Source organism: Pongo abelii, chromosome 9 (assembly GCF_028885655.2).
Source record: "Pongo abelii isolate AG06213 chromosome 9, NHGRI_mPonAbe1-v2.0_pri, whole genome shotgun sequence".
In the NCBI taxonomy this organism is placed as follows: Eukaryota; Metazoa; Chordata; class Mammalia; order Primates; family Hominidae; genus Pongo; species Pongo abelii.
The window spans coordinates 1,446,654-1,459,442 of record NC_071994.2 but is presented as its reverse complement, the minus strand read 5'-3'; the positions used below and the strand labels follow the sequence as shown (position 1 = coordinate 1,459,442).

The following is a 12,789-nucleotide window of genomic DNA, read 5'->3' as shown; positions in this document are numbered from 1 at the left end:
AGGTCTATGCTTTGTGGATTTTGCTGTCATCATTGTGAATATTCAGAAAATAACTAATACTAGCTTCCGGGAGACTTTTTTTTTTTTTTTTTTTTGAGATGGAGTCTTGCTGTGTTGCCCAGGCCAGAGTGCAGTGGCGTGTTCTCGGCTCACCACAATCTCCGCCTTCTGGTTCAAGTGATTCTCCTGTCTCAGTCTCTCAAGTAGCTGGTATTACAGGCACGCGCCACCAGCCCAGCTAATTTTTGTGTTTTTAGTAGAGACGGGGTTTCACTGTGTTGGCCAGGCTGGTCTCAAACTCCTGACCTCAAGTGAGCCACCACGCCCAGCCTGGGGGGCAGATTCTTGTGACCCTTGTTAAGACTTTAGTAACCAAGTAGTCCTCCAGGGAAGGATGGTGGTGCACTCATCTCATGGGCCCCAGGCTGGGTCTGGGTGCCAGGGGAAGGCTGACGAGGACCTTGTAGCTGCTGCCTCAGAGGGCCCTGGCCAGGGAAGGGGTGTTTGCCGCTGCCTGGCTGTAAAAGTGGGCAATTCCAAGAGGGCAGTGAGATTTTCAAGTGGGATTAGGATGGAGTGCAGTTATCTTAGCATACGTGGTTTCAAATCTATTGGATGTTGTGAATCATGAATTCTTTAACAATTCCTTAAATATATGCTTTCCCTTTTTTTTTTTTTTTTTTTTTTTTTTTTGAGATGGAGTCTCGCTCAGCCGCCCAGGCTGGAGTGCAGTAGTGCGATCTCAGCTGGCTCACTGCAACCACTGTTTCCCGGGTTCAAGTGATTCTCCCGTCTCAGCCTCCTGAGTCGCTGGGATTACAGGCGCCTGCCACCACACCCAGCTAATTTTTTTCTATTTTAGTAGAGATGGGGTTTCACCATGTTGGCCAGGCTGGTCTTAAACTCCTGACCTCAGGTGATCTGCCTACCTTGGCCTCCCAAAGTGCTAGGATTACAGGCGTGAGCCACCGCGCCTGGCTGTGCTTCCTGTTTTAAGAGGTACATTTCAGTGGTCAAGTACTGCTTTTCTTCCAGAGCCTGTTTTAAGCTGGTATACAAGGATGCAGATCAGAGAGGGCCCAGGGGCTACTCTGTCTCTCCTTCCCTCTGCTCATTTCACATGTTTATTGAGCATCTACTATAAAAATAAGTTGTAAAAGCTGAAGAGTGAGCGAGCCGCAGAGACCCACAGGTCTCTCTCATTCTGGTTCACTGCTCACTTAATCGGGCTCTGCCACTGGAGAGGGGTCAGCAGTGAGTGAAGAAGCCTGCTCCTATCTGAGCAGCTTTTGTGTGGTCATTGCCAGCACTTTCGTTGGCCATTAATCCTTCAACTAGGTGTCAGTCTGGGATTGGGGAAATGTGTTATTTTTGACTATTTCTTGATATTTTTAATTAATTCAAAGCACTCACTGTCAGCCAAGTAGTTGGGAGTACAGGTCTCTTATGTTTTAAAAGTTTTTTTTTTTAAAGAAAGGATTTCTTTGAATTAGTTCATCTCAGATGACAAAGTATGGACTTGACAGCAGCAAACAGTGCCTTTGCCTGCTGTGTTCTCGTCTGATCACCAGAAGAGTGTTCTGTAGATGTGCAAGTGAAAAGCCACATCTTCCTTGTCACTGGGAGAAGAGCTAAGAGCCTGGCCTGAGCATTCTAGCAGCCTTATCATCAGTGCTCCCAGCCGCCCCTGAGGAAGAGGGGCCCTGCAGGGAAACCTGCTCGGGAAACCGGAACAGAGCCCAGCACGTCAGGACTGGTGACGATGAGCATGGCTGGGGCTTTTCTGGAGAAGGTTTGCAGGCATGGCTCTCCACCATCTCTTTCTCGTAGGTTTCCTTTGCTTGGTATTGCTGTGAGTTTGCTGGTGAAATAGCTGTAAACTTTTTTTTTCTCTCTTTCTTCCTTTTACAAAGAGTAATTCGTAACTTGAAAACGGTTTCCACTTTTTGTATACAAGCTCTGTTCCATTCTGGGCAGCCAGTGACAGGATGTCATCCCTCGCCACTGAGTTGTAGGCAGGTGGAGAGGAGAAGCTTGAGCTGCGGTGGTTTCTGTGGAGGCTAGGGGAGGGAGGAACTCTACCACACAGTGTTCGGAGTTTAGGAGAAACTTTTGTCTTGTCTTTAACTGACAACAGGCATTTGTGAAGAGGTGTGTGTGCAGTCAGTGTTACCCAACGGAACGCACAGCCCAGGAGCAGCTGAGCATCCGGGAATACAGGAGAGGAAACACACTTCCTCCCCTCCCGACTGATGGGAATGCAGCCGCCCTCCCGCTGGCCCTGCACAGGGCCCAGTGTGGTGGAGTTTGCGGGGAAAGGCCCCTCTCCTCCAGGCAGCTTCTCCGGCTGGCCACAGCCAGGGCAGGGGGGCACGTATCTCGGGCACCCTTCCTTGGGGCTCTCCTGGCTTCTTCTGAGGCGCACGGTGCCTTGACACCAGTGCCCTGGTTACTCTCCAAGCAGCAGGTGAGCTGTGGGTTAGTGGGCTCGGGCTGTGGCACCACAGTGCTGGTGATTGAATACAGACTGCAGGTGAGTGGGGAGGGCCTCTTTGGAGCTGCTAGCTTGTGCTTACTAACTTGACTCTCCCAGCTGCCTTCAGGGGTCCTCCTCTCTGACCGAGAGAAAAGTTCGTGAGTGTGTGTCTCTGCAGGAATGTGGATGGAGTGATGACGACCTTGTTTTTCTTTCTTTTCTTTGCCGCATGGGAGGATGTTACTGGTGGTTGACAATTGATTCTGATTGTGAGGACACCCAGGCTGAACTTGCTTGAATCTCTAGAGTTCTTTTAACAGCCTCATTGAGGTATAATTTACATACCATAAAGTTAACTTAAGTTTGCAATTAAATAATTTTTGGTAAAATTACAGGGCTGAGTAACCGTCACCACAGTTTAATTTGAGAACTTTGCTGTCATGCCCCAGAGAAGCCTCATGTCCACTGGCACTGCTCCCCATCCCCACCTCCAGCCCCGAGGTGGCCACCAGTCTCCTGCCATCTGTGTGGATGTGCTGACTCATGCGAATGGAATCCCAATACACGGGCTGTGTGCCTGGCCCACGCGGCGCAGTGTTGCAAACGTCCATCCATGGTGTTGCGTGTGTCTGCAGCTCCATCCTCTTCATCACCAAGTGCAATTCCGTCCTGGGGAGATGTGCATCTGCCACTCTCCTTCCACCACTGATCTGCGGTTTGTGACCGTGACTTTTAGGACAGTGAGCTGGGCCTGTTCCTCAGCCGGGGGCCCCAGGTTCCTGAGTTCATGGGCTGCCGTGTACCAGGCTCTGTGCTGGGGCAGAGGTCCAGAGATGGAGACATAGCCATTCCCGCTTTCCTAGAGCTGTCAGGCTGGTAGAGAAGGGCCCCAGGCAGGAGGAAAATTGAGGAGTGGGTGAGTGCGGCCAAAAGCAGGGGGTTCGGTTAGAGCAGGTGTGAAGGGCTTTTCCAAGAGGGAAAGAGGAAGGAGGTGGCCCAGGAAGAGGCAGCAGCACATGTGGAGGTGTGAGTGGAGAAGCTGGCTGGCCCAGGTCCGCTGTATCTCCAGTGGGCAGCCCTAGAAGGTCTGGTTTCAGGAATAGCCTCTTTCCATCAGGGCTCCATCAGGGTGCTCTTAGGCCTGGGTTTCAGAGGTGTTTGCCTAGGGTGGTGTTGCATTCAGAGTCCTCTTCTTTAAAAAAAAAGTTTTCCATCACCCCTCCTGTTTCCAAATCAACCTTAAAAAGAGCAGTGGTTGGCCAGGCGCGATGGCTCACGCCTGTAGTCCCAGCAGTTTGGGAGGCCGAGGTGGACGGATCACGAGGTCAGGAGGTTGAGACCGTCCTGGCTAACACGCTGAAACCCCGTCTCTACTGAAAATACAAAAAATTAGCCAGGCGTGGTGGCACGTGCCTGTAATCCCAGCTGCTCAGAAGGCTAAGGCAGGAAAATCACTTGAACCGGGGACGTGGAGGTTGCAGTAAGTGGAGATGGCGCCACTGCACTCCAGTCTGGGTGACAGAGTGAGGCTCCATCTCAAAAAAAAAAAAAAAAAAAAAAAGCAGTGGTCGTGGATACATGGAGCCCTTTTTAGAATGAGCCTCCCGGTAAACCCCTAGCGACACCCTTCCCATTTCTCCTGCTCGGACCGTCTACTAGGAACCCTTGCACAAGTGTCCTTGAAGCTGGGGGTGAGCCCACCAGGGGAGCTGCCCACGGCCTCCCCTGGTCGGGGGCTGGTAGACAGCAGGGCTGCGTTTCTCATCGCGAGTGTATCTGAGACAGCGCAGCCCCCACCTTTGCTTTAGTGTTGGCCTTTGCTTTAGTGTTGCCACCACCAAGTGCCACCCTTGTGTCCTGGCTCATGAGGGCCTCTTCCCAGCCCTGGGAAAGCCAGCCTCCCTAGGGGTCTGCCTGCCAAGTGCTGCTGTCAGATTGAGCAGGGGCTTGGTGTACCACCAGACCCCCTCTCCGGAGGAAGCTGTGGTCTGCTGCGGTCATCTGGTATGGGAGGAGGGGTGTTGAGGCCACCTTGAGGGAGGACCCCTGTGCCATGCCCCTGTCACCCCAGTGTTTCTTCTTTGTCCACACAGCGGTCTGGGTTAGAAACACCAGGGCCCACTGCAACTTTTGTTAGGGCCACTGAGTGCTGGTTGGGAGCCGCAGGGCCGTGGCCTTTGTTTCTCCGTGGTGATTACTGCGTGTGCAGCCTCCTGCCGGTGCTAGACCTGTCTGGAAGGGAAGGGCGTGTGCTGTTCCCGTCTGTCTTTGGCCAGAAGAGCCTCCCATTCTTTGCCTTCACCATGTTTGTTTTTTTTCTGCACAGGATTTCTCCTGGCTGGGGCACACCCATTGGTGTTCGGCGGAAGTAGAAACAATTGGAACAAACATAAAATGGGGAAGCTTAAAGAGAAAAGAAGGAGATGGTGGGCAGGGCTTCCAGGCCACGTGTGATCTGTGGCACTGCTTGGCCTGTGGACTGTGGCCACAGTCACATTGCTGTCCCTGGCTCCCTTCTCTTTGAAGGTCTCCTTTGCCAGCGCACACGGCTCCCTGGGCTGGAATGTCTGTTCATTCATCCCTGCAGTTGTTTGCAGATGTCCTGGGGCTAACGTGAGTTAGTTAACGTGAGTGAGTTAAGTGCCGCAGCTCCTGTTTTTTGCCCTGCGTGGTCGTGATTTTGGTCTGTGTCATTGAGCATTTCACTGTGGTGGGCGGGGACGCAAAGAGCTCCCACAAAGGTATGTGGCTTTTCCCTGCAGAAAGCAGGCAAGCTGGAGGGTTGGAAAGCACGGAGGCATCATGCTGTTTCCCTTTTGCCCATGACCTTTGCTGGTTGGGAGACTTTTCTTCCAAGCACCCTTTCAGCAGCGCCTCTTCCCCTCCAGACATGGTGGCTGTGCAGGCTGTGGGTTGGCAGACCCTATCCCCACAGCAGTACAATCTCAGGAGCCCACGTGGGGCTGTTGTCTCGGGGTTTGGCCTGCACCGTCTACGGAAGCTCCTCACTCCTGCTTTGCTGGGACTTCTCAGCCCATGGAAAGGCCTGATGGTGCCAGGTGGCCCTGAGGAGCCGGATGCCTGATCCTGGGGCCAGGCCTGGGCGTGAGCCCAGGAGCATAAAATTAGCTCGGGTGTGGGTTGAAAGCTGCTGGTGTGAGCATGGCTTGTCTGTGTTGAGTTTGTCGTGCACAGCCCTGGCCTCTCCCCACAGCCTGCGGCCAGCCCTCTATATGGGCGGCCGCTTTGGGTTCCTCCTCCCGGCACGTCTGCCCTTCTGCTGCGTGCCCTGTTCTTTGTGCCACATGTGACAGGACCGTTTGTCATAGCAGCGGTGTCATGAAATACAAGAGTGTGGGCCTGAGAATCTGGGTTGAGTCAGGTTCCTGTTGGAGGCCTGCACGCGCGCAGCCTGCTCTGAGCGCTCTGGACACGCGTGAACAGAGGCAACAGGAGCCACCCCTGGGCAGCTTCCCCACTGCTGAGGGGGTTGGGAGTAAGGAGGTGTGGGATGGGGTGCCTGGAGGGGGCGCGCGGGAGTGCCAAGGGGGATGGGAGTAAGGAGGTGTGGGATGGGGTGCCTGGAGGGGGTGCGTGGGAGAGCTGTTTGAATAGGGGCTCTAGAAGGCCTCTTTGAGAAGGTGCTGTTGAGCTGATGAGACCTGTGCAAGTGAGGGAGGGGACTCGCCATGCAGGCCTATGGAGGGAGCCCTGGCTCCCTGGTGCTTTGTCTCAGAAGGTCTGCCTTTGCCTCCTCCCCCTCATGGTTCCGCGGACACGTGGATTTTTATTTAATATTTTTCAGTCGATTGTCATCTTTAATAATATTTTGATGAATGGGCTGTGTCAAATTTAGCCAGCAGGAGCGCATGTGACTCAGCTCCTGTATCAGTTGAATAGACGAAGGGGCAGGGAGGGAAGCCTCTGTGAGCAGGAACCAGTGAGCCTGGCTGTGTATCACCTGGATAACCTCTGAGCTGAAGAGCTGTGCCAGCAAAGCCCTTGAGCTCATGTGGGCATGGGGGACAGTCTGAGGATGGGCGGAACAGCAAGGAGACCTCAGGCTGCGCTCAGGAGGCTTCGGTGGCAGGTCAGATTGCTCTTACAATTTGGCAGCCATCTTATGAATATTGTGGGTTAAAAGAAATAATCAGTGTCACTGGTAGCCAAGTTTTTAATGTTAAAAAAGATGACAATATAGAATAAAATGAACCCCTGCAGGGTTCTGTGGGGAGTATTACTATGAGAGCGTCATTCTGTGCGTAGGCTGCGCTCCCTGCCAGCAGTGGGCTTCCCAGCAGGTGGTCTTGGCTCTGCGTGTGACGTGCTTGGCCTGCAGCACCATGTGCCCTCCTGAGCAGCTCTGCTCTGGTGGATGCTCTCAGCAGAAAACACACAACTTCATGGTCCCCTCTTCTGCCCCTGGCAGGGGTAGTGTGTGGGCCAGGGTGCGGGTGTGCATCCCACGCCCAGGACTGGCAGGCAGGCCGCATGGTCAGCCACCAGGGTCAGGTGTCAGGCGCTGCTCCAGACGCGTGCATCTCTGATCTTGGGCATGGCTCAGCAGCCTCCGGCTTGGCCGTAGGTGGTTCCTGCTCACCTGTTTCTGAGTAACCAACCCTGGAACTTCTGGGCCTAACATGAGGACTCATCACCTTTCCCGCATCTGTGGGCTGGTGGGTGGGGCTCTGGCCCCACAGGTTATTCCTGTACTGCCATCCGTGGTGGCTGGGCTGGCAGCCCTCAGGGGCCTTGCTGTCATGGATGTCTGCTGGGGTGCCACAGTTTCCCCCACATAGATCTCTCCAGGCACAGTTTTATATCCTCACCCTAGAGCAGAGTTTTTGGACTTCTTGCTCTCAGGACCCCTAAAGTCCTTGTTGAGGCTGGGCATGGTGGCTTCTGCCTGTAATCCCAGCACTTTGGGAGGCCAAGGTGGGAGGATCTCTTGAGACTAGGAGTTCAGGACCAGCCTGAGCAACATAGGGAGACCCCATCTGTACAAAAAAGTAAAAAGAATTAGCCAGATGTGATGGTGTATGCCTCTAGTTCCAGTTGTTTGGGAGGCTGAGGCGGGAGGGTTGCTTGAACCCAAGAGGTTAAGGCTGCAGTGAGCGCTGCACCACTGCACTCCAGTCTCGGTGATAGTGAGACCCTGCCTCCAAAATTAAAAAAAAAAAGTCCTTATTGAGTTTACATGATTGAGCTATGAATATTCATCTTTTAGAAATTAAAATTGAGAATGTAAAACAACTTTAATTCATTTAGAAATGATTAAAAACCCAGTATATCTTCACATAAGTAATATTTTTAAAATTAAAAAAAAACCTATTATCTTCTAGAGTCAAATAAATAGAGTGGCTTTACTTTTTGCAAATCTCAAGAGCTGGATCTGTCAGGTTCTGTGTTTATCCTGCTGTAATTTTACAGGCCAGGTGGCTTCCACAAGGCTTTGGCACATGTCACCTTTGTGTTATTGTAAAGAGACTGCTAACCTCATGGTCCCAGACCACACTTTGGGCTCTAGGGCTCCCCACGTGGCCTCTCTTTGCCTCTGCCGGGACGGCCTTCATCCCAGGAGAGCCGTAGTGAAAATGGCTGGAAGACAATACATCCTTTCAGCCACCTTCTGTTGGTCAGGGAGTCACAGAGCCACCTGGATCTGGGGGGGGAGTGGTTAGGAGTGGACAGCCTGCCTCTGGATGGAGGGCTCCAGGAGGCCCTGGTCCTCCCGCCTCCTTCAGGAGGCCCTGGCTGGTCACCCCAGAGACCAAGGCCTTTTCTCTCTCCCTCTAACTTCTGGGCAGGGCTCGGCCCTCCTCCCGTGCTACCTTCCTCTTCCTGCCATTTAGTTTTCCTCCCAGGGCGTGCAGCCCGGCACCACTGTGGGCCATGGGGTTGTGCAGGTGGGGCAGGTGCTGTCTCCGGGTGCCACCGAGGGCTGCTGAGGCAGAGCCAACACTGGACGGCCCACGTTTCCATTGCTGAGCTTTCGTGGCGCCCGCTCAGGTGAGCGTCGGCCTGTGCAGGCCATGGCCCAGCGTGTTCTGTGGCTTCACCCAAGCTTTCAGCTTGGTTCAGTCCAGTGTCACTGTGACAGGGCTTCAGTGTGGCCCAGGAGACGCCTCTAGGGAGAGGCTGCTCAGGCAGCCCCTCATTTAGGAAGAGCTCCTGAGCCCTAGTCGCCGGTCTGAGGGGGTGTCGGTACTCAGTGCTGGCCTGGACTGTTGTGGGAGGTATGGGGAGCGCACCCCAGAACCCACCGAGCCACACTGCCTGGGACTTACCAAGCAGCAAGCTGGCCCTAGCAAAAATGGCAGAAATCGTATAAAACAGGCTACAAGCAGATAAGCTGCTCCTGTGTGGCTGTGTCCACAGTGTTTTCAGAAGCCGCTGTTTATGGACTTTTGTCCTTTCTCGTGTTTGGTCAGGCTTCTCTGTGGAGGAACTGCACGCCCCTTCACCAGATGTCTCTCTGCACTGGCAGTGGTCTTACCAGCCCTGGGTGGGTTCCTTGGCTACTCAGCAAGACAGACCCCATAGGGCTTCCCAAGTGCCATTCTCTGACTCAGCAAACGGGACCTCAGCATGGGCCCAGTGGTCTCCAACAGGGAAGGAAGGGTGCATGGGAGGTGGGGTTTACTGAGCAGAGTTTCTGGCCCCACAGGGTGGGCGGAGGGAACCGTGGGCAGGGACAGTGGGACCCTTCCCTGTCACTGCAGCTCCCTCTGGATTGATGCTTTTGTAACAGTGGGCAGTGCTGGCTGGTGGAGTCCAGGAGTGGTGCTGAGGGTGGGGCTGACCCGCACCTGCCTCTGGCTCCGCAGGGCCTGGCCTCAGGTCGTTGTGCTCAGCAACCATTAATCTTCCCAGGACCCACTGGACCCTGCTGGTGTCCTATGTTCCTTGTGCTTGGGGGGGACCTTAGGAAGAAGGACACATCCCTGCTCACCTGGGACTTGGTGTTACGTGTCCATTGTAGAGACACTAAATACAGGAAAAAAAACCTGGAAAATCAAAAGCAAATCCTCCTACCACCCAGCGATAGTCTGTACTTGACATTGAAACTGGCCTCACTCTGTAGTGGGACTCTTGCTACCCAGGGGAGTTGTCCACTGCTCCCCTGCCGGTGGGAATGGGGACGTTCCCAGGCTGTGTGATGCTTCCTGAGTCCCTGGGAAGGGAGCGTGGGGCCAGTGCTGGTGTTTCCACAGGTCGGTGCCCGCCACTTGTGTTGGTCTTTTCTGAAGAAGATCTTTGCCACGTTGACAGGCAGAGAGCGGTGCCAAGGTTTAGTCCGTGTTTCCTGCAGGAGGGCTGGTATGGCCGATGCTTCTGTGCACAGTGGGCCATGCCATTATCTGCTTGGTCTTTGCCTACTTTGTCTTGAACTGGTCCAGTTTTCTTATGACTGGCATGGGTTCTCTTTAAGGGTATTAATCTTGAGTGTTAAGATTTTAGAGCTTGTTCCTAAAGAGACAAGTAAAAGCCCAAGCAGAAATGATGGGAAGTGCTGGAGCCTGAGGCAGTGTCTCCACGACTCCCCTGGGCTGCAGAGGGGCAGAGGACAGGTACACTGGAAGCCAGACCAGAGGGCCAGGGAGAGCCGGGGGCTGGGGGAGCTGGGGGCCAGGGGGCAGCCTGGGAGGGCGAGTGCCAGGAAGCCTTGGGCACCTGCTGGCCCTGGGCCCGTTCCTGCCCTTGGCTGGCGCCTGAGGGATGCTCTTCTTTTCACCATCCCTTACTTTTTATTTTTTATTTTTATTTTTTGAGATGGAGTCTCGCTCTGTTGCCCAGGCTGGAGTGCAGTGGCGCGATCTCAGCTCACTGCAACCTCTGCCTCCTGGGTTCAAGCATTTCTCCTGCCTTAGCCTCCCCAGTAGCTAGGATTAACAGGCGCCCGCCACCACAACTTTTTTTTTTTTTTTTGTATTTTTAGTAGAGACGGGATTTCACCAGGTTGGTCAGGCTGATCTTGAACTCCTGACCTTGTGATCCACCCGCCTTGGCCTCCCAAAGTGCTGGGATTATAGGCGTGAGCCACCATGCCAGGCCTGTCCCTTTCTTTTACAGCCTCCCACTTGCCTCCTTTCCGAGTGGCTGGAGCTGTGCGCTGGTTAGTTCCTCTGTCAGGAAGAAATCCAGGCCACGCTGGCACCTGACACCACTGACCTGTTCAGGACTTTGGTGTGGCCTGGTACAGGTTGGGACCACGTTTAGTCACTGAGGCTCCTCAGAGCATGGAGAGGGCAGTGGGCACGGGGCCACGCAGAGGGCTTAGGGCCGCGTTTCTCACCATCTCTCAAGAAACACTAGTACTCCCAGACAACCAGGTGAATTCGGGAAGCCCCAGGTGAAGTCTGAGGCCCTCTTGGAAGCTCAGTGGACGGCGGTAGTTACAGGCTCTGAGCAAGGGAACCATGGTTGACTGTGTGACCTGTAGTTTCCACTCCCCGGCCGCTGCCACCCACTGTTCCCGCCCAATTCCTACTTCCGTCGCCCGCCCTCAGCCTGTTCTTAGCTGTCAGAGGGGATGGAACGGGAGCGGCCAAGAGAACTTAAAGCCGCCGATGGTCCACAGGCACCACCACCGCCAGTGCCGACGGGGGTGCAGGCCTGGTGTCTGCCCGGCTGTGCTCCAGAAGTGATTTTACTCCCCCCCGGGGTGTCGGGTGTTATGCCCTCAGAGATCCTCTTTTCGTGCCACAGGGCCTCTGGGGATGTGTGGCCTGAGACTGCCTAGGGCTGGTGGGTGGCTGTGCGGCGGGTGTGCAGTTGAGGCTTGCTGCTTCCTTGAGAGCAGAGTGGGCACCTTCATTTCCCAAAGCTGGCCATCTCTCCCTTCATGACAGCAGCGTTTTCTGCTGAACAGTTTCCTGTGTCCTGCTTGCCTTCATAAATGTGTAACAAATACTGCTTCGGGGCGGGCTTCATCTTCTCCACAGACCCACACGTACCCCTGCTGTACCTGGCATGCCCAGGGCAGGGAGCAGTCACTGGATGGGTCTGACCACCCAGGGTATGCCTCTGCCTGGCCAGCTGGCTGCCTCCTGGACACCTGGACGCAGAGCTTCCTGAGATGAGCTCTGCGTTGGGATGCACAGAAGGGATTTGCTTCCTCTCGTGCTTGGGGTCTTGGGAAGGTTTTTGTTTGTTTGTTTGTTTGTTTTCCTGAGACAGGGTCTTGCTCTGTCATCCAGGCTGGAGTGCAGTGGCATAATCATGGCTCACTGTAACCTCCGCTTGCTTCACCGGTTCAAACGATTCCCATGCCTCAGCCTGCTGAGTAGCTGGGATTATAGGCACATGCCACCAGGCCAGTGTAATTTCTTTTTTTTTTTTGATAGAGTTTTGCTCTTGTTGCCCAGGCTGGAGTGCCGTGTCGCGATCTCGGCTCACTGCAATCTCCGCCTCCCGAATTCAAGCGATTCTCCTGTCTCAGCCTCCCTAGTACCTGGGATTACAGGCATACTCCACGCCTAGCTAATTTTTGTATTTTTAGTGGAGACAGGATTTCGCCATGTTGGCCAGGCTGGTCTCGAACTCCTGACCTCAGGTGATCCGCCCGCCTTGGCCTCCCAAAGTGCTGGCATTACAGGTGTGAGACACCCACGCCTGGCCAAATTTTTCTATTTTTAGTAGAGATGGGTTTTCACTGTGTTGGCCAGGCTGGTCTTGAACTCCTGGCCTCAAGCAGTCTGCCCACCTCGGCCTCCCACAGTGCTGGGATCAGAGGCGTAAGCCACTGTGCCCTGCCTTGGGAGTGCTTTTTGACATTCACTCCTGCACTGTCAGCGTGAAGACCCAGGGGCTTTTCTGGAGGTGGCCACTGTCAGGAGGTTTAGAAACCCTTTTTCATTAAAACCTTTATCTTCAAGTACATTCTGTTATTCCTGCTGGGAAGGCCTCCTACCTTTTTGGCTGAAGAAGTGCTGGGCCAAGCTGAATTGTGTGGGAGTTCCTGGGTATTTATAATTCATGTGAAAATAAAAGTGTTGTTTTCTGTGACCCCGTGCTTCTCCGAGGCCCTTACTCCAAGACAGACCGAAGGCAGCTCTGTGCTAACGATGCAGGATCCTGGCCCACAGCTGTCCTCAGAGACTTCTTGGTAGGGGTGGTGGTGTCTCTGGTGCTCTCCTGCCCAGCAGTCTTCCCTCCTTTGCTGTCTTCTCCTTGTTGGACACACAGGTTCTAAGTAGCAGCATTTGTGGTTTGTCGGCTCCCGAGCTCTGCAGTGTCCCCAGGAGTGCAGCAGGTCCCAGGGTTCACTAGCTAAGTGTCCTGGCTCCTGAGCTGCCCTGGTGGTGGAACAG

General features: G+C 54.1%; 1 protein-coding gene across 1 annotated transcript in view; it reads left to right on the top strand.

Moving 5' to 3' along the window:
• MOB2 (MOB kinase activator 2) overlaps positions 1–12,789 on the top strand; it is a 70,663-nt gene that overhangs the window by 2,207 nt on the left and 55,667 nt on the right. The window lies entirely within an intron of this gene.